The 27324-nt window shown below is 42.1% G+C and overlaps 2 protein-coding genes across 2 annotated transcripts in view; one reads left to right on the plus strand and one right to left on the minus strand.

Annotated features, from left to right (window-relative positions):
- Positions 1–8874, minus strand: part of LYAR (Ly1 antibody reactive) — a 113424-nt gene extending 104550 nt beyond the window's left edge. Inside the window, exon 1 of the mRNA XM_069202889.1 lies at positions 8772–8874. The gene's annotated coding sequence lies outside the window, so the exon portion shown is untranslated. The remainder of the gene's footprint in view (positions 1–8771) is intronic.
- The window catches only part of ZBTB49 (zinc finger and BTB domain containing 49), an 83566-nt gene continuing 65064 nt past the window's right edge, over positions 8823–27324 (plus strand). Inside the window, exon 1 of the mRNA XM_069202878.1 lies at positions 8823–8933. The gene's annotated coding sequence lies outside the window, so the exon portion shown is untranslated. The remainder of the gene's footprint in view (positions 8934–27324) is intronic.

The following is a 27324-nucleotide window of genomic DNA, read 5'->3' on the forward strand; positions in this document are numbered from 1 at the left end:
TAATCTAAAGGCAAACCTTTGTAAGGATGCCACCCCCTTCTCATACTGTGTAATCGGAACAGATTTGAGGTGGCCATATTTACCTCTATTGCCGAAAGGCACCCCTGAGTAAGAAAATGTGGACACACATTTAAGGTGAGTGTCCCCGATATGGAAAGGGGGCAATTCTGCTTTTTGGACATCTGCAGACCATTGCACCGGATTTCCCCCTAATTAAGGGAGATGCCCAGGGTGGACTTCAAATCGACAAAATTACCTATAAATTTCCGGAGGCTCCTACCAGTCCATGCCATAAGGACACAATCACCAGCGTAGAGAAGAACAGGTTGATGACATGTTCTTATCTTTTGTTTTGCTATGGAGAGAGAGTATGTCTCAACTGTCACTAAACAATCCTCCAAATCATTGATATAAAAACTAAAAAGAAAGAGAACCAAAACGCAGTCCTGCCTGACCCCCTTTCCAATCTCAGTGTAAGGAGTACACTCCCCATTGGGCCCATATCTAACCCTAGCTTCAACTTCACAATGCAATTGTGCCGAAAGATGAACTACTAAAGCATTTGCCCCTCAGTTAACCAACATCTCCCATAGTTTGCTCCTAATAACATTGTTGAATACTTCACTGAGGTCCATAAACACTAGGTAGAGACATCCCTCCCTGGCGCTTACAAACTTCACCACCAGCAGATGAGTATCCTCGTATGATAACGAACCGCCTTACAGAAAGTAGTTTAGAAGCACTCAATGAATTGATAGTAAATTATCCAAACCTTACAATGGAGGAAGATCCAAAAGATATATTTAAAGGTTATAATAGGGGTATTGCGTTAATGGTGGACTGCCTAAAAACTAAATTAAAAATACTGCAAGAGGGAAAGATGAAGGGAGAATTATATAAGATTAATAGCAGCAAAGTATGGTATAACTGGGAATGTAGGTGTAAAAAGCAAAAGATGTGAAGATTAGAAAGGGAATATAGGAAAAGACCCTCTACTGACACATAAGTGAAGCTCTGTTAGGCAAAACAAAGTTATAAAACTTTTAGAAGACAGAGGAAACGGGAATATATTAGCAAAAATTAGGATACAATGATTGAAATGATAAGAACACGGAATATCAGGGGCGTCTGGCAGTTAGTAAGGGAGGGGAAAATGTCAGAAACCATGCGGTGTTTGGTTGGAGAAGAGGATTGGTATAAATATTTGTCTATTGTATATAAAGGCACAGATGCTGAGGAAGGATGTGGTGTCACTAGGAAGACTGGTGAAAACACAAGATTAGCTTTTGCCCCACAAAAAATAAAAGAAACTATCGTAGCACTTAAATTAACTAAAGCGGCTGGCCCAGACAATCTCCCAGCAGTAATAATCCTTGATAACGGCTGTTTCCCAGAAAACTGGAAGGGTGCCATGATAAGACTGATTCATAAAAAGGAGGACCCAATACAACCAAAAAATTATCGGCAGATAAGCCTATTAGACGTAGGTGAAAAGGTATTCACAAAGATACTGCTGGGGCTAATCAAAGAATGGGCAGAGGAAAATGATCTGATACCAGTAGAAAAAGGCGGATTTAAGGAAGTGCACTCGACAATTGACCACTGCTTTAGTCTGTGGTCATTAGCAAAAAAAAAAAATCAATTGAAATGCGCAGAAGCCTGTTTTGCTGCTTTGTGGACTTTCGCGCCGCATTTGATTTGGTAGATAGGAAATTGCTATGGGACATGCTAAGACAGTTAGGGATTGATTTAGACTTGTTATTTCTCCTTCAGGGTCTGCATTCACAAAATTGGGCCCAAGTAATTTTAGACACGAGTGGTTCACTTTCAAAAAAGATCCCCATAAAGACTGGCCTGCGCCAAGGTTGTGTGTTGGCGCCAATATTATTTACATTATTTCTGTCAGACTTGCCTGGGGTGTTGCAGGGAGTTAAAGGCTTAAGTCCAAAAATGGATGGCGTACATGTTTCCTGCCTATTATATGCTGACAATCTAGTGATAATGGATATGACGGAGTTAAGGCTACAAAGGAAATTAGAGGTGTTCCACTCCTATTGGCAAAGGGAAAAAAATGGTAGTAAACATGGATAAAACGAAAATAATGTCTATAGGGAAAGAGAAGAGCGAATTTACTTATCTGTTGGGAGGAGAAAAAATAGAGAAGGTAAAAAAGTATAAATATCTAGGCATGTGGTTTGATTCACATTTGAGATGGAAAGATCATATTGAAGCCCTAAAAAATAAAGCTTTATCATCAGTCTGGGGATTGAAACAATTTAGTAGCAAATATGGGGGTCCTTCCCTCCAGCCGGTTATTTCTGCTTTTAATGCCATGGTACGTCCCCAGTTTCAATACGGGGTGGAAGTTCTAAAACTCTCAGGGAAACTAAATTGGGAGACAGAAGAAAGCATTTGCGTAAAGCATATGCTATTGTTACCTCCCTCAAGTATGTTACAAGCTATAAGAGCAGAATGTCAAATGACGGCGTGGACTTACCAGGGACTGCAAGCTGCGCTGAAGTTTTGGTTAAGCATAAGAGATGAGGGAACTTGTAAGATTGCGAGATTGTGTAAAAAAGAAATAATAACAAGCAAGTTGTATTTGGCGTTACAAGTGAAAGGACGGTTAGAGAAGATCTGCGTTCTCTTAGGCCTACCCGGTAAGCAGTGGCATGGTGTACAAATTCCGAAACAAATTTTCCGAACAATAGTGAAGGTAAGGGCAAGAGAAATAGATCCAAAGTATTTGGAGGGTGAAATTTCAACTCAGGCTATGGTAGGGGGATGGAGGAACCCGGAAACTTTCCCCTATTTAGAGGCTCTACCTAACCAAAGACTAAGGGACACAGTGTTACAGTTCCGAATTGGGTTGAACCCAGTCGATAGGGACCCCAAAGCAAAAGCAATTTTCAAGGATACCCAGGGCCTATGTACATGTGGCTTACAACAGACATTTAGCAGACAAAACCTACTTTTGGATTGTTATTGATTTTTAAGAGGTGCCTAAGAAGTTTTTAAAACAAATTTTTAAAGAATATAATATTATTAATCTGGATCAAGCACTTCGGTTACTAATAGATATGAGATTTTTTAAGATAACCTGTGCGCTAGGCCAATTTCTAATAGGTTTAAGAGGGGTTTTAACTGAACTTAGAGGGCCTGGTGTAATGTAGGGAGTAAAGGCCAATAAAGAGTTTGAAATGGTTTAAACTGATTATTTTAAAATTACATTGGTTGATGGTAATATTGAAAATTTGCCACATTTTAAAGAGACGTGAAGCAAAATGTAGAGCACTTTATATTGGAAAATTGCACTTTATGTCACTGTAAGGATCTGAGTCTCATTAGAATTGTATGTGGGATAATTTGGATGACACGCTGCACTTTAAAGGATTGGTAGGAAATGAAATTGGTGAATAGTTGAAATAATTTAATGAATTATGTAAGTAGAGTTGGTTAATAAGAATCAATTAATTATGATTATAATTATTGCACAAAGAGTGATAGGTGTGATCTTGTTTACAGAACAGAAAGAAGTCGACATGTTGGTCTCTGTGGTGGTTAGTGAGACCATCTTCAGGACAATGCTTAGAAAAACAATGAAAAAGCCCCCAATAAATCTGAGTTTTTTTTTATGTATGCCTCAAAATAGCATTGAGAATATGAAGTCTTATCAATACTGCAAATATGGAAACACATATAGTAGTTGTCCAATTCTACGTTCTCAGCATAGTCAATCAGACTACATTTTCTTGATTCATTAACATACAGATTCAAGAAGAACTTATGTATGAAATCCAAAGATTCATGTTGTTTTGGGCAATATAGAAAAAGCTGTGAACGTATGTTATTTAGAGCATTTTTCTATATCTACTTTAAGTGCAGAAAAGTCTCAAAAAGGAGTGCAGTAGCTTGGTCCAAGAGGTTCATAGCTGTACAGGAAACGGAAAGATAGGGAAATGGGGGTTCAGTAGAACCATGGGTTGGGGGCTCAACTGAATCTTTATGATAATATTTTTGAAAGTGGTAACAGATACTAGGTCAAAGAGAAAAAAAAAAAAAGGTGGACAAGTTAACTAAAAGTAAACAAAAGAGTGTAAAAAACAATGCTAAACAGGGAAGAGCAACCTAGTTTACCTCAGTTCCCAAATCGTGTTAATCAGAAAAGGGCAGCTGTGGCCTGCAGTTCTCGGATAGCGGAGGAAAAATGCACAATCTGAATGCATCTTTGGTGGCTAATAATGCTGCACAGTGAGCTTTAGTACACGTAGTGTACTTAGGCCATACAAGAAGATAGTGTGCCAAGTCCACATGCACTTATGGCCAAGGTGGACATACTGAAATTGGGCAGTATACCCTTGAAAGAGTGGAAGGACATGATTCAGCATGAAATGAGGAATACACTGAAAACCCATTCCACAAACTAAGTGCAGCTTCTGTATGCAGAGACAGCATATTAAGTTTAGATATACTGCAAGTAGTGAAGTAAAACATTTAGGTAATGAATAATCAACATGTTTGTGCTGGTGTTTATTAGAGTTGTGCTGGGGTTTATTTGAGGTGTGCAATGTACAATTAATATCTAAGCATTACAATTAGTGCTAGTTGGCGGCCATAAGAAGAACTATTTACACAGTTTAGGTTCATTTAGGACCATGGTGGTCATATTAAATGACGATAGAACACCCATTGGAAAACTTGAGAGATGTTATTTACTATGAAATTTGAAAGTAAATGGCATACCTTCCAAACAGATGCAAAACTGAAATAAAATAATAATAAGGCATCAAACAAGACAACCCATGATAATACCATGTTTAAGCAAGTTATACTAAAAGCAATGAAGCTAAGCAATGTATTTATACTAGAAGCAACGAAGTTAAACAATGTGCACAGAGTAACAAATACATTTAAAGTATTACATTTAAGTAACCTGTACTAAATGTAATAAAGTAATACAATTTACACAGTGAACATTTAATTCATTAAACACAAAGTGTTAATTAACTGAAGACATGCTCTATGTTTTATAGGTGTAGCTAGTCAGATTGGTACGTAGAAATTGTATTAACTCCCCACAGTAGTAAACAGGATAAAGTAAGGTTGTCTCATTATGGCTCAATTGAGTAAGCACATAGACAAATATTGCTTCTACCTCTTACTGTGAGTAACAGTAATATAGATTAATCACTAATAATGGAATATGCTGCTCCCTCCAGACAGAAGCTTATCAGTGCGGACAGGGAAACAGAATTCAAGTCTGCATTAGTGGGAGCATTTCGAAGCTTCCATCCGCTGGGAGCAGACTTGGGCCCTCATTATGACTTTGTCAGATGGAAATGCCCGTCCGCCAAAGCTGTGCGGTCAGAAAACTGCCAGTGCAAGGACTTGACCGCGAGGGCTATTAAGAGATCCTCGCTGGATCGGCGGGTAGAAACAGAGTTTAATAGAGACGGCGGCCATGTTGAGGTGCATTTGGTGCAGCAGCCAAGCAGACAGTGAAAAGTGCGACTGGGCTACACATGGGGCCCCCTGCACTGCCCATGCCAAGTGCATGGGCAGTGCAGGGGCCCCCATGGGGCCTCCAGCACCTCATCTCGGCTAACTTTTACATGGCGGCTGCCATGTAAAAGTCGGCGGAGAGGGGACTTGTAATCCTCAGTGCAGCGCTGCCCTGGCAGATTAAGCCTGCCGGTTCCGCCAGGCCATCGAAAAGTGGCAGTGCTGGTGGTCCAACCTTGGTGCATTCGCCACATTCGTAATGTGGAGGCCTGACTGCTGCATTGGCAGCAGTCCAACTGCCACTGAGAGTTTGGCTGCCCCAGACCACCAGACTCATAGTGAGGGGCTTGGTGTTTTCTGCCTGATCCGTTTTGGGCACAGAAAATACTGTGGCCCACTGGCGGGCTCCCTGAGACACAGTATGTGAGCCAGTCCTGGGAGATAGGGTCCCCAGGACCATTAAAGGCTCAGGGAGTATGTTGCGTCCCCAACCCCCTAACAAATACAGTGGGCCCTGGGGGTGGGGTCCCAGGGTCTGAAACGGCCTTTGGTGGAGTCGCTTCCCCCCATAAAATAAAACAAAGATGTTTTTGGCCACAGGTGGGGTCCCTAAGTGACCCCACAATCAAGGCCTAGGGGTCAAGGTATCATGCCCCCTTATGTCTGTTTTTTTTAGGGTTTTTTTGTGTTAAGGGCTAGGGACGCAAGCTGCCACCACTTCCAGGTTGAGGTGGTGGCAGCCAGCCAGATCAGTTTGAGATCTGTCAGCTCTGCAGATCCTCTGCGGCATGATATATACATTTTGTTATAACTTTAATTTCTCAAAAACAACAGATTTAAACCAAAAACAAAAAGCGCTTTTTCTGGACCTGGATCTAGCCTTCTGTTAAGTTTGGTATAAATCCGTTCAGCCATTTTGACTATAGCGGTGCCTAAGTTCCTATGATAAATATAAAAGAAAAAAAGCATTTCGGTGAGCCCCCCCCCCGTGATGGATCACGCTTGATAGTTTGCCATGTGCAAACTAGTCAAAAAGTAGCCTTTTTTGGAACGTTTTTTGGGGGCCAAAGTTACTAGCAACACAAAAAATGCAATTCCTCGAAACACATTATCCAGTGGCAATAACCATTGGGTGAAAAAAAATATGTAAATACATATTTGGATTTTAAGCGATCAACCAGGCTACTCTTCACTACACGAGCAACACTGATGGCTTGAGAGGGAGCAATGACACCTCCTCCCCTGTTACAAACATACCAAAATATATTTCAGTAGTTATGAAAGTGCATTTTGTAATTTTGTGTGATGAAAAAAGATTTCAACAGGATGAAAACAAACAAGAACACTTTACCTGGCAATATGCAAATAACAAATATATTTGCTGAGACCAAATTTCCACAGATTGTTTATATGCCTTATATGCACACCTGCCTTCCAAATCGAGATATGCAAGTTAATCATCGCTCAATGGGCTTTATCGAAATTGTACAATATCATTAATTGCCACCAAATGAAGTCAGAGCTAAAAGAACAATTGTGAAAATAGGCAGAAAGTAATTGCACCACATTATGGAGTTTGGCAAGTCAGACATATATAAAGAAAGCAATACAATTCTGCTTAAGGCGGGTAACTGACAATCTGATGAACGTATTTATTGATTGAACCCGCAAAGGTACCCAGTCGTTTGTGAATGCAATTTTACTAATATTTCTGAAATTCTATAAAATATGCCACAAATACAGAGGTTAGCCCAGGTCGAAGAACGATTTTCATGCATAAAAGGTATAGAAAGATCAATAAATGATTCATACAGTTCGTGGTGCTCTAAGGATACACATCAATCAGCTATCAATTTTAATACCAAGGCTTTACCAAGTGACGAAATTATTAGTACGATAACACTACAAAAAATATTCATGCCCAGCAAGTAGAGAAATCTAATATACAGAACCTAGAACGCATCCAGGGCCTGGAACTTTTGAGGTTTTACGTTCTAGTTTAAGTTTGGGGATTTATAAAGCCCACGGCTACTCGTGAATGTGTCCCGGCGGTTCGCGAATGGCATATTATATCAATTATTATATTATATGGGGAGTTGAACGACAACAATGCATATAGAGTAAGTAACAGCTCAAATTTCTTTTGCATAGAACATAAAGGATGCTTATATAAATCAGCAACAAAAAAAAAGCCTTCAGCTCTTCAACAGTAGGTATTTCTTAGAAATCATTTTAGCCGTAGAACAGGCGTCAGTATGCCAAGACAGCACCATAACCCAATTAAGGTCTTAGGAGTTGTAGATCAACTTTACTCTTCTTCAGTTATTTTCCAAAGCCCCTTTTACTGGTAGCCTAAAGTACAGAACGTTAGTGTTTTTTAAAATGTTATTACTAGGCAGTTATTCCCAAAGACCACCCGTGATGTAATCAGCGAAAGAATGTATACCATTTTGGATTCAAACCACCACCGGCCACTTTTACTGTTTAATTCTAAGTGAACAATGGCTTCTAGAAGACGTTAACTCAACCTTATGAAAACATACTGTACACGACTGTTAGTGACACCCGAGTACCACTACAATCTGGAAAACACGGAGTTGATTGGGCTCCAAAGAAAATAAAAACAAGTTTATTCTGATCGTTAAGATACGTGGTCCCGTTCGCCATATTGCTGGTAACTTCAAATATATAATATGCTACAAACCCATAATCGATCACAGAATTACTATCGCTATAAGGCCGAACAATTCAACTGTAGAACTGTTCGACAGCGCCGCGCAAACATCTCCCTGGTACACTTTTGAAAAGTTGGCAGACATAAAGCAGTGGCACTGCACCTACAGCACGCAAAGAGCGTGCGGAGTTCGTGCTCTGTTCTGGGACATTTTCGCACAAGTATCGATAAGTATCAAGCCACAGAGAGGAAGCAAGCGAACAGCTGACTTTATAGGGACGGTGGTTTGGCGACTGGGTGTCTCCATGCCACCGGGACTCAAATTTTCATTCTGGACTAGGCTTCCCCAATATCGTATTCTGGGAGTTGTAGTCAATTGAGCCTCAGACTAACGCGCATAGGAATGGCGAACTTTAAAAAGCAAAGTCCAGAAATTGAAAACTGGGTCATCCGGCCATGCTATTCCCCGAAGCTCCAAGTTGGGGAGGCTGGGGGTCGCAGCATGCTTCAGTAGATTCCTATGGGCAGCAAAGCACGGGGCTCCTTTTGAGCTGTGATATGCCATGTCTTTCTTCCGGGATAAGTTAATACTCACACGCGTGTCTCTTCACGAGCTGCACACAGACCAAAGCATTTCAAACGCTACGTTGGCAGAAAGCGGAAGTGACATTTTGGAGACACCGGAAGTAAACAGTGATGGGACTGAAGCCGAACTGTACGTAGTAGCGGATCCGGAGTTGAGGTGAAACTAGGAAATGTGAGTTGGGGGGATGGTTGGCTCCTGCGAGAAACGGAACTAATACTCGCGCATGTCTCAGTGTACACTGTTTTGTGTTATCCAGTGTGTATCAGAAAACTGGGTTTTATTGGTTTGCGTTATGTGACTGTACATGCTGTCATTTTGGATTTTGAAAGATTTATGTGGTAAAGGGAGATGCTTGCTCACACAGTCAACAAAATGTATGGTTGCGTATAATGGACATATGGTGTGTTGGAACTGCAGGAGGATGTACATTAGCATAATAAAAAGGCAGATGGAGTCCAGCGTACATGACACATTTTCTAATATCAACCGTTCCACTTGAAGTCCCAGTGTATCAGTTTGGCTAAAGTAATGTAATTCTTCGTAACTAAAACCCTGCCCAGGGTCGGGCAGTTAATTATTTTAACATGAATACACGCTATGTGAGGTGGGGGTGGTTCTAAAACCGGTTGTTAACACAACAGTTTTATATTCTAAGCTTCTCTTTTGGGAACCAAGCACGAGAACACTTTTCTATAGGGGCACGTTCAGCTCCTGCAAATTAATATCACAAAGGATGGGATTTAAAGGTAATTAACATTATAAAGGCCACATATCGCTTGATGGGTGCCCTCGTGCTGGGCAACGAGATGTTTAGGCATCCCCCATTGTTTTAAAAAACTGTTACTTTCCGTTTATTGGCACTGGACTCCGAATATCTGATGCCCCCTCTCCACACCGCCCCCCCCCGCCTTATTTGACTGATAACATTTGAACTATTGCATGGAAAGAAAGTAGCACATTATTTTTTGTCTATTCGCCAGGCTGATTTTTCTGTTTGCTTCAAGCTACCTTCAATGACTTGAAGTCCTCTCATAAAACTTCAAGCACTGTCACATAAACCCGAGCCTGCGAAGGGGTTTTGGTATAGCGGAGTTACGGCATTTGTTGCACAAATGTATGCGGTCACGCGACAGTAATGTTATACCATTGTGTAAAGTGGTGTAGTTCGTTTCTTAAACCGTGTTGTGTGTTACGTATAAGCGTGAAAAGTAAATTACACATTTCGAGGAGTGCCCTCTGTCATTCAAATAGCGTATGATAACATAATTGACAGTTGAATTTGTTAAGTCTTTTTAAGGTGAAGAAGTTTAATTACAGGCATTGATTAACAGCGCATGTACAGAGCGCTGGTAGCTTCATCAGCACAAAGAATAAGTACTAGACATGGGACAGTAGCAGGGGGAACAGAACACTGTTCTTTCAGAAGCATAGAAGAGACAAAACGCAGGCATCACTAGTGAATGCTTCCATTATTCACAGAACTGGTACGCTGGAACAGGGCCACTGGAATTATGCACTGCTGACGTTTATTTCAAACAATTACGGATTTACCGCATAATCCATCATCTGCATAAACTGCTCATTTTAATCAAAACATGTTTCTAGTTTATACTGATCAAAAGTTACTATAAACGTTGTAACGTGTTCACATGCAGTGAAAGGCCATTCATAAAGTTTAAATGGTCATTTTTCATTAGCTAATTTCTATATTTAGTTGTTAAATTGACACTAATGAGGTGAAATCTTTGACCAGGCAGTATTACCATGTGTAAAAATAACAAAACAATAAATTATTATTATCTAAAAATGTGCCGTATTATGTAACATAATTTGTAATTTCTTGTTGCATAATTTAGTCAATCTTGCTAGATAATTTGGTGCTCCCCTGCCACGTAATTCAAGTGGCCCTGTGCTCAAGCAGCAGCAGCAGAAATAAACACTTCTCTCTCACTGAACAGGTACAGCTGAGACTGCAGTAGTGGAAGTTTCCCTTCTTCATAGGCAGGTGCAGGGAAGGCGGTCAATGTAAGCTTTCCTTCCTTACAGAGCATGCATTACTTGATGTACGTTTCACTACCTCTCTGGATACTAATATATTTGACACTAATAGTGCAAACATCCGTTCATCACGGAACAGGTACTGCTTTACAGCACCAAAACAAGCTTTCCTACGTCACAGAAATCCCTCAAAGTTGGGGTTAAGGATTGGCAGAGGTAGTTGCACTCCTGTGACTTACCGTCCTCTGTAGCATCTGGTTAATTTTTTTGAAGCCTATAATGATTGAGCCAAACTGAATGAATGAATAAAATAAATCTTTATTTGAATGATTATTTAAAACCTTTGCAAAACACAATACATGAAAATTATTAAGACTGCTACAAATCTTAAAATTACAATTCATCATAAAAAGCTATGTCCGTCTCGACATCTATCATCACACCTTTACCTGAAGCTCTCTTAGACTAGAATAAACTTAAATCACAGAGCATGGTGCTTGTTATAAGATGCTATGTGGCATGAAGATCATCTTTAAAAACTATAAAATGCAGACTCCTTACTGTACATGTTAATAACGCATTGCCTAAAATTCCATGAGTCTTCTGAGATTATAGAATCAGGGTTCAATTCAAAAAGCTTGTTAGAAAGTGTTGTATGGGTGGAAGCCGCTATGTGTATGAAATGTAAGATGCCTGTGAAACATAAGTGAAAATTGTTTGTTGCATGAATGCTGAAAATTATTACCTAAAACGAAGTCTAATAACTATACAGGAAAGTATAGAGTGAGGAAGTATATAACAATATATATAAAAAAATCTCTAAGACTTTAAAATGGGAACACAGGTGCCCTACAATGCAATATCTGCCTCCGTTCGGCTTCTCCATTTAATGGCAGTGTCCAGATGTTCAGGCACTACCTCCGGTCTCATGAGTAAGTGCTAGTAGAGCGAGCAGTTGTCCTCCTTGAAACTAATCTGGGGCAACATTTGGTGGGATACGTCAGCCACTTCGTTACTAACGTTGCTTCATGTGCTTCCTCCCCCTTTTTGATTTCTGTACATTTGTGGACATGTGCTAGCAGTAGATTTTTTTCTCATGATGATGAAAAATTTCCTGAAGCGGGCTAGCTCTATGGGAATCTCAGCAGTAATATGTATTTAGCGGCTTCTTTACATGTCCTTAGGCCATGTTTCAGAAAAAGAGATTTTAAAAGTCGGCACCTCTCTGAGACCAATCCTGTGCTGCATCATATTAAATGACTAATGGATTCGATATGATAGTTGCATAGAATACATTCCCGAGAGTGACCCCACATGACTTACAACTGCATCTAAATTCCCAGGCAGTTAGTGTTACGAGCTGCATATGTAAAATGCTCTGAAAAGTCTGAACTCCCAGGGCTGCGTTCATATACGGCTGGAGGTTGGCAGAGCTATACGACTCAACTAAGCCCCCTACCCTCCCTAATTTCCCGGAATATGGCAATGTCCCTTTCTCTGAAGATTTGCATGCCATGATCTTTCAATATCTTTTTCAGGTTGACTTTCGATATTCAGGGATCCGATGAATACGTGGGGACTAGAAAACAAAAAAAAAATCCTCGGCTTGCCTGAGGTAGATGGCCCAGCTACTAGAAGGCAGTAGATGGCCTTGTGGTCTTAACATGTGATGATCTCAGTTGGTATTCTGTGAAGAAAGTTTCTAGGGCGCATCTCAAGAAATCTCTGGGGAGACTCGCAACCTGTCCAAGATGTCGGGTGTTGAAATCTCCAGCAAATAAAAGTTCATGATCCGGGTACTCGTATACATATTCCTTTAGTGTAGACAAGATTGACTTAAGCTTTGTCGGTTTGGTTTCTCAGTTTGGATTTATTTATAAATTTATAATCACTATGGATATTAGTTTTTTGATCAGGGCAAAACCGTATATGGTTATTGCATGGACATCGCTGGTTGATTTCTCCCAGGGGACTAATTTCACCGCTTGATCTAATTTGACTTATGTTGCGAGACCACCCATGTGTCTTCCGAACAAGTTTTTCTTTTTTGTGGGAGTTTGAGTGTTTGCGAAACCTGCTACGGTTTGTGGTTCCTTCATCCAGGTTTCCTCGAAGCACAGAATATCTGAGTTTTTTAAAGAAATCCTAAATTTTAGGGCTTGCAATAGTAGAGGCCAGCCCTGCCACATTCCAACTGATAACCTTGATCACTTTGTCTGAGTTAGTGTGTGGGGGTCCCAGTCTTCCAGGAGTCCCTCAAATTCAAAGATTTTATTAAACATGCCCTGGTTAGTCCAAGATGTTAATGTAGATTCTCCTGGGCAAATCCATAGATATTTGTTGAAATTTACTGTTAGAAGGTCCCCTGAAGTAAGGATCGGTAGTGATGGTATGTGGTGCAATAATCTCAAGATGTTTGACCTGTTAAGTATATCCCAGGGGCCCTGTGATGCATATGAGGAGAGAATATTTTTGTTGGCTGTTCACCAGTTTCCTTACTGTTTGTACTGTTTGTGTTTGAGGTCCCCTGGTACACCCACTATATGTAGTGGGATGTTCTGGTTGGGGTGGTGTGTGCAGATATTTGCTGTCTGTGCCCTCTGCTTCAAGCATCCACCTGAGCAAACTCTGTTGCTTCTGTACGTGCAGAGATTTCTTAATTGGACTTCCACTCAACTCTTTTTTCACTTAGGCTAGCTTCCCGGAGATATTCCTCTTGTCTCCCTTCCTGTTCCAGTCTATTTGTTTGATTGCTGGGACCTTGTGTGGATACTTCCTGGAGTTGATGACAAGTTGCAGACTCGTCATGACCTTTCTAATATATATTTCATACAATTTGGGAGCATCATCTTTTACATATAAGAGAGTCTCTGCTCCTTAATCCATGAGATGTTCCTCCTGTCGTCTAGGGCCAGCTGATGGATCGGGGGCTGCTTCTTGTTGACATCCCCTTCTGTGGAGACCTCACCTCCCTCAACCATGGCCAATTGCTCTAGGCCCATCTCAACTTCTATCTCGCAGGTCAATGGAGCTGCTTGTTCTCCTATTGAAGTTGAGTTGTCCTTTACTGTTTTGTGAGCGTTTGGTCAGTGTCCACTTTGTATTTTTTCGGCCCTGCATTAGAGCGATCTTCCATGTTTATGTCCTTATGAGACTTTTCCTTCTCTTCCCCAGCCTGATTGGTTACTATACTAGTGTGTTCCTGGGCAACGGTTTCATGTGTCACGTTTGATTGCGGTCTCTGCAGGAAGATTGGATGGGTCTCAATCTGCCCAGATACCTGCTGGTGATTCCCAATACCGCTCTGTCTATTATTTCTTTTTTATTTTGTGACTTTAAGTGTTTTTTTCAACTTCTTTTTTCTGTCGTCTTGTTAGTTGTGATTGATGCTTGGTCCTGAGATAATGCTTGCACGGTAACTTGTGGTTTGCGTCAAAGTCTTGCTCTTCTATACTGTTTACAGGCGCATTGGTAACTACAGAAGGCTGCACTTCTAGGGGTTTCGCTGTTTGTTGCATATTGTTTGGTTCCATCTTCCTCTTCTGTAAGCGCGGTTGGACCTTTGAAGGGTGACTCAAAAGGCCCAATCTCTTGCTGGTTTTCCTCTGCTCCTTTGCCAGGTATTTTGTTGTAGTTTCCGGCAGCTGCTTTGCAGTGCTGAATAATACTAGTTAGTAAATCTGGCAGGGTCGCTAGTTTATCTATTATTTCGTCATTTCATGACCCCACTGCCACCTTGTCCTCTCTCCAGCTATGATCCCAGTTATCTAGTTTCCCACAAAGCGCATTCAGTTTGCACTCTAAGGTTAATACGCTTTGGACTAGCATGTGGGTTAATGTTAGATGGATCTCCATTTTGTGTGACTGCCAAGTTAAGGCTTTGACTGCAGCTAAAAAGAAAGCATTAATGGTCTCTATGATGTTATCTGATCTGACCACATCTTCCCTTTCCTTGTTGGGGAGATATTGGGGTGAATTTTCCTCCTGGGGACTCTTGGTCCCTTTCCAGGTACTTGATGCACCCATGTTTGTTTCTCGCAGTGGCCAATCATCTTGCTATATTATGGTTGGCCATTCCAGTGGCCATTCCCATGAAGCTTTAAAAAAAACCTTGTAGTGGGGTGGAGCAAGCTTGTCCATTGTCTGTGGGTTCATTTGCCTGAACCACCTCTATTTGTGGTTGCGTCTGCTGGTGGAGCTTAACCACTATTTCCCTGTTGTTTTCACTTGGAGGTTCCATCTTCCTTTGTCCTGGTTCTGGATTGACTCTCCCTCTGATAGATGCTGGTCCTGATGTCTCAAGCTCGTACTCAAAGCTCACCGGGTGCATATTGCCTCCTTTAGCTCCCATGCAAATCACGTTTTTACTATTGTTTTTGTCGTTGTTTTTACCGTTAGGGCTATTCCAGCTCTCTCTCAAGGCAGTGTCTACCAATTCAACCAGCTCTCCAATTATTGAGGAGCCCATACCAAAGCTTGCCGCACAGATGACGAAGTCCTGCTCTTGCTCCTGCTCCTGTTATTGTTTGTGCTCAGTTCGTTTTGGCCTTGGTACTGGGCAATACTCCAGTAATGGGGATGGAAGAATAACTGGTGCCTGTGGAGCGGGGACATCCATGGATGACACGGGTTCCCCCTCTTCATCTCCCTCTTCGTCTCCTTATCCTACCCAGCTTCTTGCTCTTGTAAGGTAGTTATGGATGTAGATTATCTTAGAGCTAGAAGCCTTCCACTCAAGGACAGTCTTGCGGACCATTAGAGTTTTGTTTTCATCTACTAGCAGCTGCCTGCCATAGCACTCAGTTCGTTTTCATCTCCTTCATGGTGCTTCATTCCTATTGGTTCTACTGTGCTCACAGTGCGCCTAGTAGAGCTCAGGAACTGAAGAGGGGGATATCACTTTATCAAACTGCGTGAACTGCACTGGACGTTTGCTGGAGTGGGTTGAGCGCCGCCACACCCAACCTGGGGGAGGGGGAAGGGTGGGAGCATAAGCACACTACCCACTGTAACCTGTTGTTGCTTGCTGTTTTCCCCAATTTTTTGTGCCCTTCGCCCTTTGCCTAGGCCGCAGTCTCAGCCACATATTTGACGTTGATCGTAGGTTTCTTGGTTTTCTGTTATCGCTAATAATTACTGCCCTTGCCTGCGCTCCTTGTAATTCAATGTTGTTATTGGCAGGGGGCTGTACAGGGTCCCTTCCCCGGCTCAGTAGGTCTCACTGAGCTAGTGAAGTGTATTGAGGTCAGTCTGGCTAACTGACAGACTCCTGCTTGTCAATGTTTCAATCTCTTTTCAGCCTTTCAGAGTCTTTTTCCGAGGGTCTTTCCCAGAAACAGACAAGTGGGCAAGCAGGCAGGCAAGGCAAGGCAAGGCAAGAGAGACTGGCAGGAAGGGATACGCGGGAATAAGCAGAGATAAATGTACACGCGGGGAACTCACTGCATCTCATCAGGTCTTTGATATCTTTCTGATGTAACTGTTGCTCACACCATTATGACCTCTGTGCCTCCATGCTGCCCCTGCACTGCTCCTCTCTGATCTCTCCAGATCTCCCCCCCGCCTCGAGCCCAGCGTGACACCGGCCTATTCGGCGATGGTGCTGGGGCTTTAGTCAGCTGCGGTTGGCGGTCGGAGGTTGGCAGTTGGTAGTCGCGGAATGCGCTCCGGCATTTCCTGGCGTTGGGAGCCATGCATACTCGCTGCTGAGTGCTTGCTCTTGCTGCTTGCTTGCTCGCCCCACCCCAAACTACGTCTGCTACGTCCGACTGATAGTCTGTGAATGCAACCAAGTGTCTGTCGTCCAAGGGACTAATTGTGTCTACTGATGTGCTCAGAGTATGGAGCCAAACTGAAAAACTAGGTATAATAAGATTTAATGTGGAAAACAGAAGCTTCAGGGTGGGGCATGCTGTAAGTATGATCCACACAGGTCACTATTTCTAAGCACCACAGGTCACTATTTCTAAGCACTAAAACATCACTCCCATAATTCCCACCCCTTACTACCTTTAGTGATTGTCTTTCCTACGAATGATTAGCATTCATTGTATTTTCACGAATAAAATACTAAGACCCATATAATGCCAGTTAATAGAACTAATCTTCCAGCCTTAGGCTTATTTTCGTTCGGGTGACTCACTGAAAGTGAATCATGGCTACAATTTTCCAAGGGTATTGGGTTGGTAACCTAAGTCACAAGAGAGCATCACTGCCTCCTTGGGAACAATCATCTGGTATCAGGAAGGTTGTCCCATTTGAGATGTAAGTTGCTTTGCACACAACAACACTTACATTTGTGAAGTGCCTGGAAAGGTTTATTTGTGAGTTCTGGTTCTTAGGATCAGAGGGATGCAGCACTTTTAAAAGGGTGAGAGTGATAAACAATTGGTCTGACCACACATTCAAGTGTATTGATGTGCCATTGGCATCAGTGTTATGTGTAAAGATTAAATTGCAAGTTATGCCCATCTGGATGAGTTGGATTTAGGACTACTTGTTTTGGAGAAAGACGGAAGCACGTTTGATTGTGGTCTGATCATAGGCTGAAGTCACTCATGATAAAAATTTTCTTCTTTACTGTATGGAAACGTACTGTTTGAGTTTGAATCTCTTGAGAGGAGCACCGTGCTGTGGCCAGAGCTTTCGCCATAGAGCACTGCAGCAATGAAAGAAATGCTTTGGTCGATTGCAAAGCTTGTAACAATGCTTCCAAAGGAGGGTAACTCCATAGGTCATGGTTTAGCAAGGTGAGATTTGCACTAGAATAAGACTACCCTCCCCTTTCAATTTCTTCCTTTTGTTTCTGTAGATGATCCTAAAACTCACAAGAAGGATATGTTGATGTAGGTGACAACTGTCACCATATGTCAGTGGGCTTCATTTATTAGGTCAAGAATGTCTATGGCATGCCTATGAGCAGAATGATGAACCCCATCTTTAGAGTGCTTCCTGATCTCATTAAGGCAATTGGATTTTTTGGGAGTGGCCTTGTGAGTCTGGTTGGAGTATTCCACTATATCAAGTCTCTCAAGATGGGTGTACAGGGCACTAGTAATTTTCTCAGAATAAGATTGAGATTGGCAAGAGTTTTTACTGCAAGAGGCACTTTGGATGTTAATGTGTAGGGTTGGTTGTGGCAGTTGACTTGCATAGATTGTGTGCAGTGACGGTATCTGGGGAATGTAGGTTGTGGGTTAGCAGTATGGGAGACGGGAGTTCGTCCTCAACCACTCAGACAATCTTAGATAGGGTTCAACTCTGATGATACTTCTGAGTTTCCTGCTTAAAGTGTCAAAGGGTGAGAGTTTTTTTTAGTTTTAGCTTGCATCATAACTGTTCTTGTTGAGTAAACGTTGATTGTAATTTTTTCCACGATAATGGAAAGAAGCTGCACATCAAGCTGTCTTAGATATTTTTATTTCTCCCAATGAGGATTACAGTGTGCAATACTAATGACCACACTTCAGATCACCATGCATGGAATAGAAAGCACATCTTTGTTATTCTAGGATTTATGCTTTTATATTAGATAATAAGCAGTTTTCCTGAAAGGATCTCATGATGGCATTTGTATGAAACCTTTTTTTGGGCATTTTGGGACAGCGTAGTTTGGAAACAGATGATGGTGAACCTTTATGGACAATTCTTTTGTGTGAGCTAACTGGTTTCCACATTGTTCTGTCAGTGGGGTTTTAACTGATGCTCTGTGGTTGTTTTGTAGGAAAGTGTGCTGAGGCAGGTGGGTGTGTGAGGTGTTGAACAGTAGTGTTTCTGTTGTGTGACACTGAACCTTCATTTTGTTGTGTTTATTCTCTGGCCTACTCGCAAGGTCGACTTATAAACTAGCAGTGGTAACTTGGGTGTGTTGAGCACTCTAAGTAGCATGTGTTACTACTGATTATAGTTGTGGCATTCAGATTTTCAGACTTAATGGATAGAAACATGAGATTACTTGCAAACGTATTTTTACATATAGCATTTGGTTGTCTGTTTTGCTGTGAAGTTCAATCATTTTATTTATTTGTATGTGTTGTTTATGGTACCCTCTCCTTTTGGAGTCAGTGATCATACTGCCTGTTGCTGTGGAGATCCAATACGCCTCTCATTAGTATGTAAGATGGAAATGGCATTTCAAATATGGCTGTCGCTGTGATGAGATGGGGGAAAAAAAGTAATCCGAACGGTGAATGGTAATTAGGTCCAGGGCAAACAGTTTCAGCTGCATAGTTGACGTCTCTTGCAATTTCCTTCAGAGAAACCAATGGACTGCAAACGTTTTTGTCTGATTTTGAAAATGAAAGCAAAATGAAATTAAAAAACATATTTTTCAAGCATGGAGAGAATTTTGGCTCTTGGCATCGTCTTAACAGTAGAGGGCAGTAAAGTTAGCACTCCCAAATTGTCTTACAAGTGAATGCTGCTTAATGCGTCTGACATTTTGACTTCTATTCTACTAACTAAGAACTGTTGCACATAATCTGAGGCTCCTTGGTTTGATGCATCTACATGGGGCATTTTAAACCTTTTTTGTCTCTCCTCCGTTTCTGAAAATGTGTTACACCTGTGTTTGATTTCTAACATATTAAACTTGCCAAATCAGCGCATCACTCCTTGATTTTTGCTTTATGGTAACTGTAGGAAGTGTGTTGCTATCTTGTATAAACTGCTATCTTGTAATTCCTCATGGTGATGAAATATTTTGCTCCTAGGTTTCAGCATACTGTATAATAATTGCTGAAGGTGAACCCTGTGTGCCTCTTTCTTTTTGTGGAATCTTTAAAAGCTATATCATTCTGTTTCTCCTAGGTCTCTGCTTTATGATTGCTGTAGAAAATGACTTACTCCTCAGTGTCCATCTCTAACTTCTAAATCCCAGTTATTGAAATCTTGTTTTTCTTTTTCGCATCACATACTGTATTGCTTTTCATTGCCTCGCTCGTCATGTGACATTGGAATGCGTGAAACACAAACTCCTTCAAAACATTCGTACTAGCCTTTGTGTTCATTCTTTCTCTTACAGTACTGCCAAGTTGGGATGATCTTTTTTTAAAGTCTTTTTACCTTAAAGAAATGTATTATCGATTCCCAGTGTGCAAAGCTTAGGGTTTCGGAGAAGACCCTAACAGGGATGACTTTTTCCAGTCTTCGGATTCATTGCACATTTTACACAGTATTTGTACCCAGTCATTGCACATCTTCTTTTATATTATTTCTGTACCTTTCAAATCTTTTCAAATAATATTTCCACGTCTAAAGCCTGCTTTTATTTAGCTAATCACAAAGAGTTGATTCTTATCCACCCACATTATTCTTGCAGCTGGCACGGAGTCTTGTCTCATGCAGTAATTTTATGTGTTCGAATACTCTGTGCTCCCTTGTAATCTTCTGTTCTCTCTTTTCATTTGATTTCAACTTCCTAATGACACACTACAGAGTTATCTGAGTTGAAACTGTATTCTGTAAGCGTATCAATTCACTTTCTACAGAGCATTGTTTGTATCCGAGTCTAGACGTTATTTTGAAGCAATATAAATAGCGATGAACTATACATAAATATTAGTTTTGTGTTAACATAATTTTAACTGAAATTAAATAGGTGCACTATATACTTACTGACCAACAACAATAAAAGCATTGTTAAAAATGAAGGTTGTTTTATATTTTACATTAGTTCTACAGTTGTTGCCATTTCTAAGCTTTGAAAATCACAATTTTTACTACTACCCAATATAACCGGAGCCCACTTGATTGACTACAGAAGAATGGAAGGCTTACTGGAATTCGAGTTTGAGACATTCATACCATCCAGTTGTTACCAGTGAGCAATTCATTCTTTGAACCAGCTTTCTGTTTTCAATTGAACAGAAATTTATCGCTGCAAGTCCTTAGGTGGCAATGGGTAAACCAAAACATATATAAAAAACAGAAAAAAACAAAGGTTAAAGCAATGTCATAGTTAAATGAATTTGTCAGTGTCAACATTAACACTTTGAACTAAAAAAAAAAAAAACACAGAAATTGACCAGGTATACGTAGCAGTGCTAACTATAACTTGCACCCCGCCATGCACTGCTTATGACCTCACATAGAAATAGTTCATAAAACATTACTTTTGTTTATACAGACCAAACTTAAATGACACACATTAGACATTCTAAAGTTAGAGTTATACCTTAACTTTCTAATGTTCCACCACATTTAAACTACTATAACTTTTTTCTGTTCAAACCAAACTTAAAGTACACAAAAATTTAAGAATTACATAAAAAAAAAAACCTTTGTTTCAGTTTTACTAAACACAGCAGTTATTGTATGATCATGATTAACGTCACACCTTAAGCAATACATGGGAAAGTACACACCCAAACATTCAGCATTCACCTGCAATGACAGTTTCCCTCCACGGTGTGGGTTATCCTCCCACACATGATGCTTGTACCGTTCTCTAGAGATGGGACAGAGTTGCACCCTGCTTGGGGTCAGTATTGGTGTCCACATTGTCAGCTGAGTTGTCACTTTTCTTTGTCTCTGTGGCGGCATGGTGATCTAAACAATCTATCATGTAGATCTCACCAGATAATGTGCTTCTCATCTACTTTGTCGTCCCCCCTGCTGACTTTATATGGACCTCCTCTGCTAGTGACCATTCCGCTATGTTCCTGTGCCATTGTTCTATCTCAGGGGCCTGCTGACCCATCCAAGTGATATCCACCTTACTCCTGGTCAGCGCATCCCTTTGTCCTTTTAACGTTGCCAAGCAAGTAGCAGTGGGACATGTGCTCAATATTTAGGTGTATAACCTGTACTAATTCGTCCACCACTTGAGTCCAGATTTTCCACACTGCCCAGCAGTTCCAGGCCAAATGTAGGAAGCCCGCCCTCCCTGTGCCACAACGTGGGCAGTTAACCGGTCAAGCATGTGTCATGCGATGAAACTCTCTAGGGGTCAAATAAGTTCTGTGTAGGAAGTTATAATGTACCAGCTTGAAGTGAGCATTGCTGAAGACTAATTAAGTAACTTCGCAGACGCGTGCCCAGTCTCAGTAATGTGATCAGATGCCTACCTGTCCTGCAAGACAGCAGGATCCCCAGAGTGTGGGTGGTCCCTGGCATGGCGGAGTAGGATGGGCAGGTCTGCCTGGCCACCTCGGCCAAACCTGCGTGATGTAGGAAATGCCCTGGGCCCAGAGTGAATTTGGCACAATTTTCTTCAAACGTAATAACGTTTTCTCCAGGGTTTGCGTCCCCGAGTTGATCACAACCACTGTCCCTCCAGACCTGGAAGAACATATTTGCCATCCTTTTTCTGATCGGCATTAACGTCCATACCATTAGATCTCGATGCAATGGAGCACGTTTTAGTACTGCCACAACAAATAGTTGCCATAGTATTTCTGTCTGTCGCACTACATAGGGTATGTCTTTTGAAATCCTGCACCCTACATCAACTATTCTGGGAGACGGTCTACTTCCAACATTCCTGCCTGCAGGCACCTTTCCCACCTGTCTTCCACGACCATCCATCGTGCTCCGTGCTGCAGGCGCGCAGCGTAATAGTATAGGACCAGTCGTGGCACCTCCAGGCCCACTCTCCATAGGGCCTAGTTAGCATTGCAAAGGCCACCCTACTGTGTCTGCCCGCCCACTGTCAGATTGGGACCAGTTGTCGGAACACTCTTGCTGGGAGGAGGCATAGCAAGAGTGTATTGATATCTGATTGTATTTAGAGTGGTGTGCCATGAGTGGAGTGTTGTTGAGTATAGTGTCATAGAGTGGAGTACAGTCAGTCAGTCAAAGTTTCTCTATTTAGGCTCTTCGGCCATTAAAGAGCATAATAGAAACACAATACATAAAACTGTGACAATAAAACAATACAATTTAGTGAAAATAATTCTGAAGTAAAATTCATTCAAAATCCTAAGATAAAATTCTAGTATATACAATTAATAAACAGAAACAATCAATTAAAGAAACAGATTCCTAATAATTCATAATAGTAGTGCCCTCCTTCATTACAGTATACAATGGGCAGGCCATTCTGTCTCAAAATTAATCCTATAAATACCTTACTGTTTAGTGATAACAGGCAGCTCTTAATAAAGTGACAGTGCTTTGCTTTAGAACCTAGCAATGAGGGTATGCTGAAGAACCCTTCCCCCCTCTTACTCCTGTGTATAGCATCTTTAACAATTAGGTAATAATAAGAACAAGATTTAATCTAGGTTAATCTTTCCATCTCTACTTAAAATACAATTGTAACATTTTAAATATTTAAAAAATATTTTTATAACCCGCCCTGCTAAATCATGCAATGCTACATTATATCATAGGACAATCGTTCTCACCCTTCCCCCAGGTTCCGCTAGCTATAATTTGATGTGTCGGGCCTGCCTAGCTCTGAGGTCATTTATATTTATTATGAGCATGTCTTATCACATAAGCAGTTTGTAGAGTGTTGTTGATTGAAGGAGAGTTTTGTGGAATGAAGCGTTGTTCAGTGGGGTAGAGAAGAGTGGCCTAGCGTACAATTGATTAAGTTTCATAGAGTAGAGTGATGTGTAGTGAAGTGGAGTTGTGTGCCACAGAGTGGAGTACAGAGCTGTAGGGTGGAGTAGGATGTTATGGAGTGCGGTGTCCTATGGTACATTGGAGTGGCGTGTCATAGAGTGGCGTGCCTTACAGTGCATCTGCATAGAGTGGAGTAACTTTTCCTACAGTGGAGTGTCATGCAGTGGCATGTCATAGAGTGGAGTAGCATGTTGTAGAGTGTCTTAGAGTGGAGTGGTGTATCTTGGATTGGTGGGTCATACAATGGTGTGTCGTAGAGTATCTTAGAGTGGAGGTACGTAGAGTGGAGTGATATGTTGTGGAGAGGCATGTCATTGAGTGTCATAGAGTAGAATGGAGTATTAGAGCAGATTAGTGTGTCATTGAGTCAAGTAGAGTGTTATTGAGTGGAGAAGAGTGTTATCGACTAGTATGTCGTACAGTTGAGTGGCATATGGTGGATTAAAATGTGATGGAGTAGCATAAAGTGTCCGAGTGGAGGGTGGTGTTTAGAGTCACAGAGAGGAGTGAAGGGGCATTGAGTGGAGCAGAACGTTGTAGATTTGATTGTCGTGAAGTGGTGTACAGTAGAGTGAAGTGGTGGGCTGTAAAGTGATGTGCTCTAGTGTTTTAGAGTGCAGTAGGATGTAGTGGAGTAAAATGGCGTAGAGTGGAATAGTGTGCCATAGAGTGGAATAGAGTGTCGTACAGTGCAGTAGAGTGACCTAGAATGGCATACAGTGGAGTAGAATGTTGTAGAGGGGCATATAGTGTAGTAGAGTGCTGTGGAGTGGTATAGACTGGAATAGAGTGTCATAGAGTGGAGTGGTGTGTCATAGAGAGGAGTATAATGGAATCAAGGTCATGGATTGGAGTAGAATTGTTGTGGAGTGGCATGTTGGAGAGTGCCTTAGAGTATCATGTTGTATAGTGGATGAGAGTAGACTGGCTTGGAGCAGAGAAGAGTGCTGTAGAGTAGATTGGTGTGTTGTGAAGTAGAGTGGAGGGTCATAAAGTAGGTAGAAAGTTGTATAGTGGAGAGGCGTAGAGAGGAGTGGCGTGTCATGTAGTGCCGTGTGTTTGAGGGGAGTGGCATGTCATAGGGTGGAAGAGCATAGTGGAATGGCGTGTCCTAGAGTGGTGTGTCCTAGATGGAGTGGCATAGGGTGGCTTGTTGTAGAGTAGAAGGGAATATAGTGGAGAGTGACATGTTGAGGAGCGACATGACATAGAGTGGAGTACAGTGGCCTAGTGTGGAGTACAGTGTTGTGGGTTGTCGTGGAGTGGTGTGTTCTAAAGTGTGGAGTGGTGTAGAGTGAAGTGGCATAGAGTGGAGTAATGTGTCATATAAAGTACAGTGGAGTAAATTGCCATAGAGTGGAGTGGCGTGTTGTACGGTTATACAGAATTGGGATTTTTAATTCTTAAGATCTAAAACTGGATTGTAACTGTTGGAAAATTCTTATCCCAATTGCTAAATCACACAGTCAGAAATTGGCTTATCATTTGGGAGGGTGTACCCCTGCAATCTCAATAAACATACACAGGTTCAGTCTGCCCTCTATTCAAGCAGGGACCCTCACTCTAGTCAGGGCAAGGTAGATGCACGCTTAGATAACCCCACACACACCTTGGTAGCTTGGCACAAGCAGTCAGGCTTATCTCAAAGGCAATGTGTAAAGTATTTGTACCAAAACACACAATAATACAGTGAAAGTACTAAAAAATGGACACCACACCAGTTTAGAAAAATAGCAGGGGCGGCTCCTCCGTTAGCGCGGAGGAGCGTCAGCACCCCGCCAGCAGCAGCAACTGCTAACCTTTTCAAGAAAACAATACTAAACAGTGTTTATTGTTTTATTGAAAAGTGGCAGGGCCACAGGCTGTGACAAGCACTTGAGGGAAGTGCACAGAGCACTCCTCTCAGAGAGCATGTGTGTTTGGCTGGCCGTCTCAGGCCAGCCAAACACACATGCACAGTGGGCTCTCTCTCGCCCAGCAACAGAGTTGCTGGGCTGGAGCAAGCCCACACAGGCTCCCAGTCTTCCTGGGATCACCCTGGCTGGGCGCTCCCAGCCAGTCATGACGCTGCTTTGAGCAGCGTCAGGATTGGCGAAGGGCAGGCTGGGAGCCTGTGCCTGCAGAGGAGCAGATGGTGCAGCGGCAACGACAGCGAGTGTTTTTTTTAAGTTACGTTTTATAGTTTTATTCCCGACTACGCCCCCCCCGTCCTGCACGCCGACCCACCCCTTCTGCTGGTCGCAAGCCGCGACTGAAAAATAGGCAATATTTATCTAAATCAAACAAGACCAAAATGATAAAAATTCAACATACACAAGTCAAGAGATGAATTTTTAAAAGAATAAGAGTCTTACTCCATAGTAAACAATGGAAACATTGATTTTACACAAAGTACCTGGTTTGCGCCAAAAATAAAGCCGCACAGGGAGCGTGCGTCAAAAAAGTCAGCAATGCGTCAATGCCTTACCCATGATTGAGGCCGTGCGTCATTTATTCTCCGGTCGGATCGGTGATGCACTGTTTTTCTCTCTCCCACCCCCACCCCCAAGAGAGCGACGTGTCGATTTTTGGACGGGCACCTTGGATCCGCCCAGGCCTGCGTTGATTTTTGACACCCAGAGATGATGCGTGAGAAATCCGGTTGCACAATGTTGGAAAACCGCACTGCGTGAGGTTTGTGTCGTTATCAGCAGCCGCGATGCGTAGATCTCCCAGCCGCGATGCAGATGGAGTGTAGATTTTATCCGCAAAGCAGGTGTTGCATCGTTTTTCAGCCCCGTTGCTGGTGGTGCATCAAAAATGTTCCCGCACTGTGTTCTGTGCGGGTATTTCAATCCTTGTTCTGCCAACTTCACCTCTCAGGGGCCCAGGAACTGGATAGAGGACCACTTGGCAGGGGAGGAGTCTCAGCAGAGAGTCCAGGTTTTGGCAGAAGAAGTGTTTGATGGCCCTGGACTGGATGGATGGACTTACAAACAGAAGGCAAGCTCAGTCCAAGCCCTTGGAGAGTCTTCACAAGCAGGAATATACCACAAAGTCCTGTCTCCGTCCTCTTTCAGGCAGAAGCAGCACCTGCAGGCCAACCCAGAAAAACACAGTCACAGGCAAAGGGGCAGTACTCTTCCTCCAGGTCTTCAGCTCTTCACCTTGACAGAGGTTCCTCTTGAATCCAGAAGTAATCTTGAAGTAATCTAAAAAGCTGGGGTTTTGGGTCCACTACTTATACCCCTTTCTGCTTTTGAAGTAGGCAAATTCAAAGGAACGTCTCTGTTGTTCACAAGACCCAGCCTTGCGAAGGCCTGGCCCCAGACACCCACCAGGTGGTTGGAGACTGCATTGTGTGAGGGCAGGCACAGCTCATTCAGGTGTAAGTGACCACTCCTCCCTCGACTCTAGCTCAGATCACTCTCAGGATATGCAGGCTACACCCCAGCTACCTTTGCGTTAATGTCTAGAGGGGATTCACAAACAGCCCAACTGTCAGTCTGACCCAGACAGGGAACACACAAGCAGGTAGTCACAGAATGGTATAAGCAAGAAAATGCCCACTTTCTAAAAGTGACATTTTCAAACAGACAATTTAAAAATCAACTTTACCAAAAGACGTATTTTTAAATTGTGAGTTTAGAGACCCCAAACTCCAAATCTCTATCTGCTCTCAAAGGGAAACTTCACTTTAAGAAAATTTAAAGGCAGCCCCATGTTAATCTATGTGAGAGATAGGCCTTGCAGCAGTGAAAACCGAATTTGGCAGTATTTTACTGTTAGGACATGTAAAAAGCATCTGTACATGTCCCAACTTTAACATACACTGCACCCTGCCCATGGGGTTACCTAGGGCCTACCTTAGGGGTGCCTTACATGTATGAAAAGGGAAGGTTTGGGCCTGGCAAGTGGGTACAGTAGCCAGGTCGAATTGTCAGGTTAAAACTGCACACACATACACTGCAGTGGCAGGTCTGGCCCATGTTTACAGGGCTACTCATGTGGGTGG

The sequence above is a fragment of the Pleurodeles waltl genome, chromosome 1_2, assembly GCF_031143425.1.
Source record: "Pleurodeles waltl isolate 20211129_DDA chromosome 1_2, aPleWal1.hap1.20221129, whole genome shotgun sequence".
Classification (NCBI taxonomy): Eukaryota; Metazoa; Chordata; class Amphibia; order Caudata; family Salamandridae; genus Pleurodeles; species Pleurodeles waltl.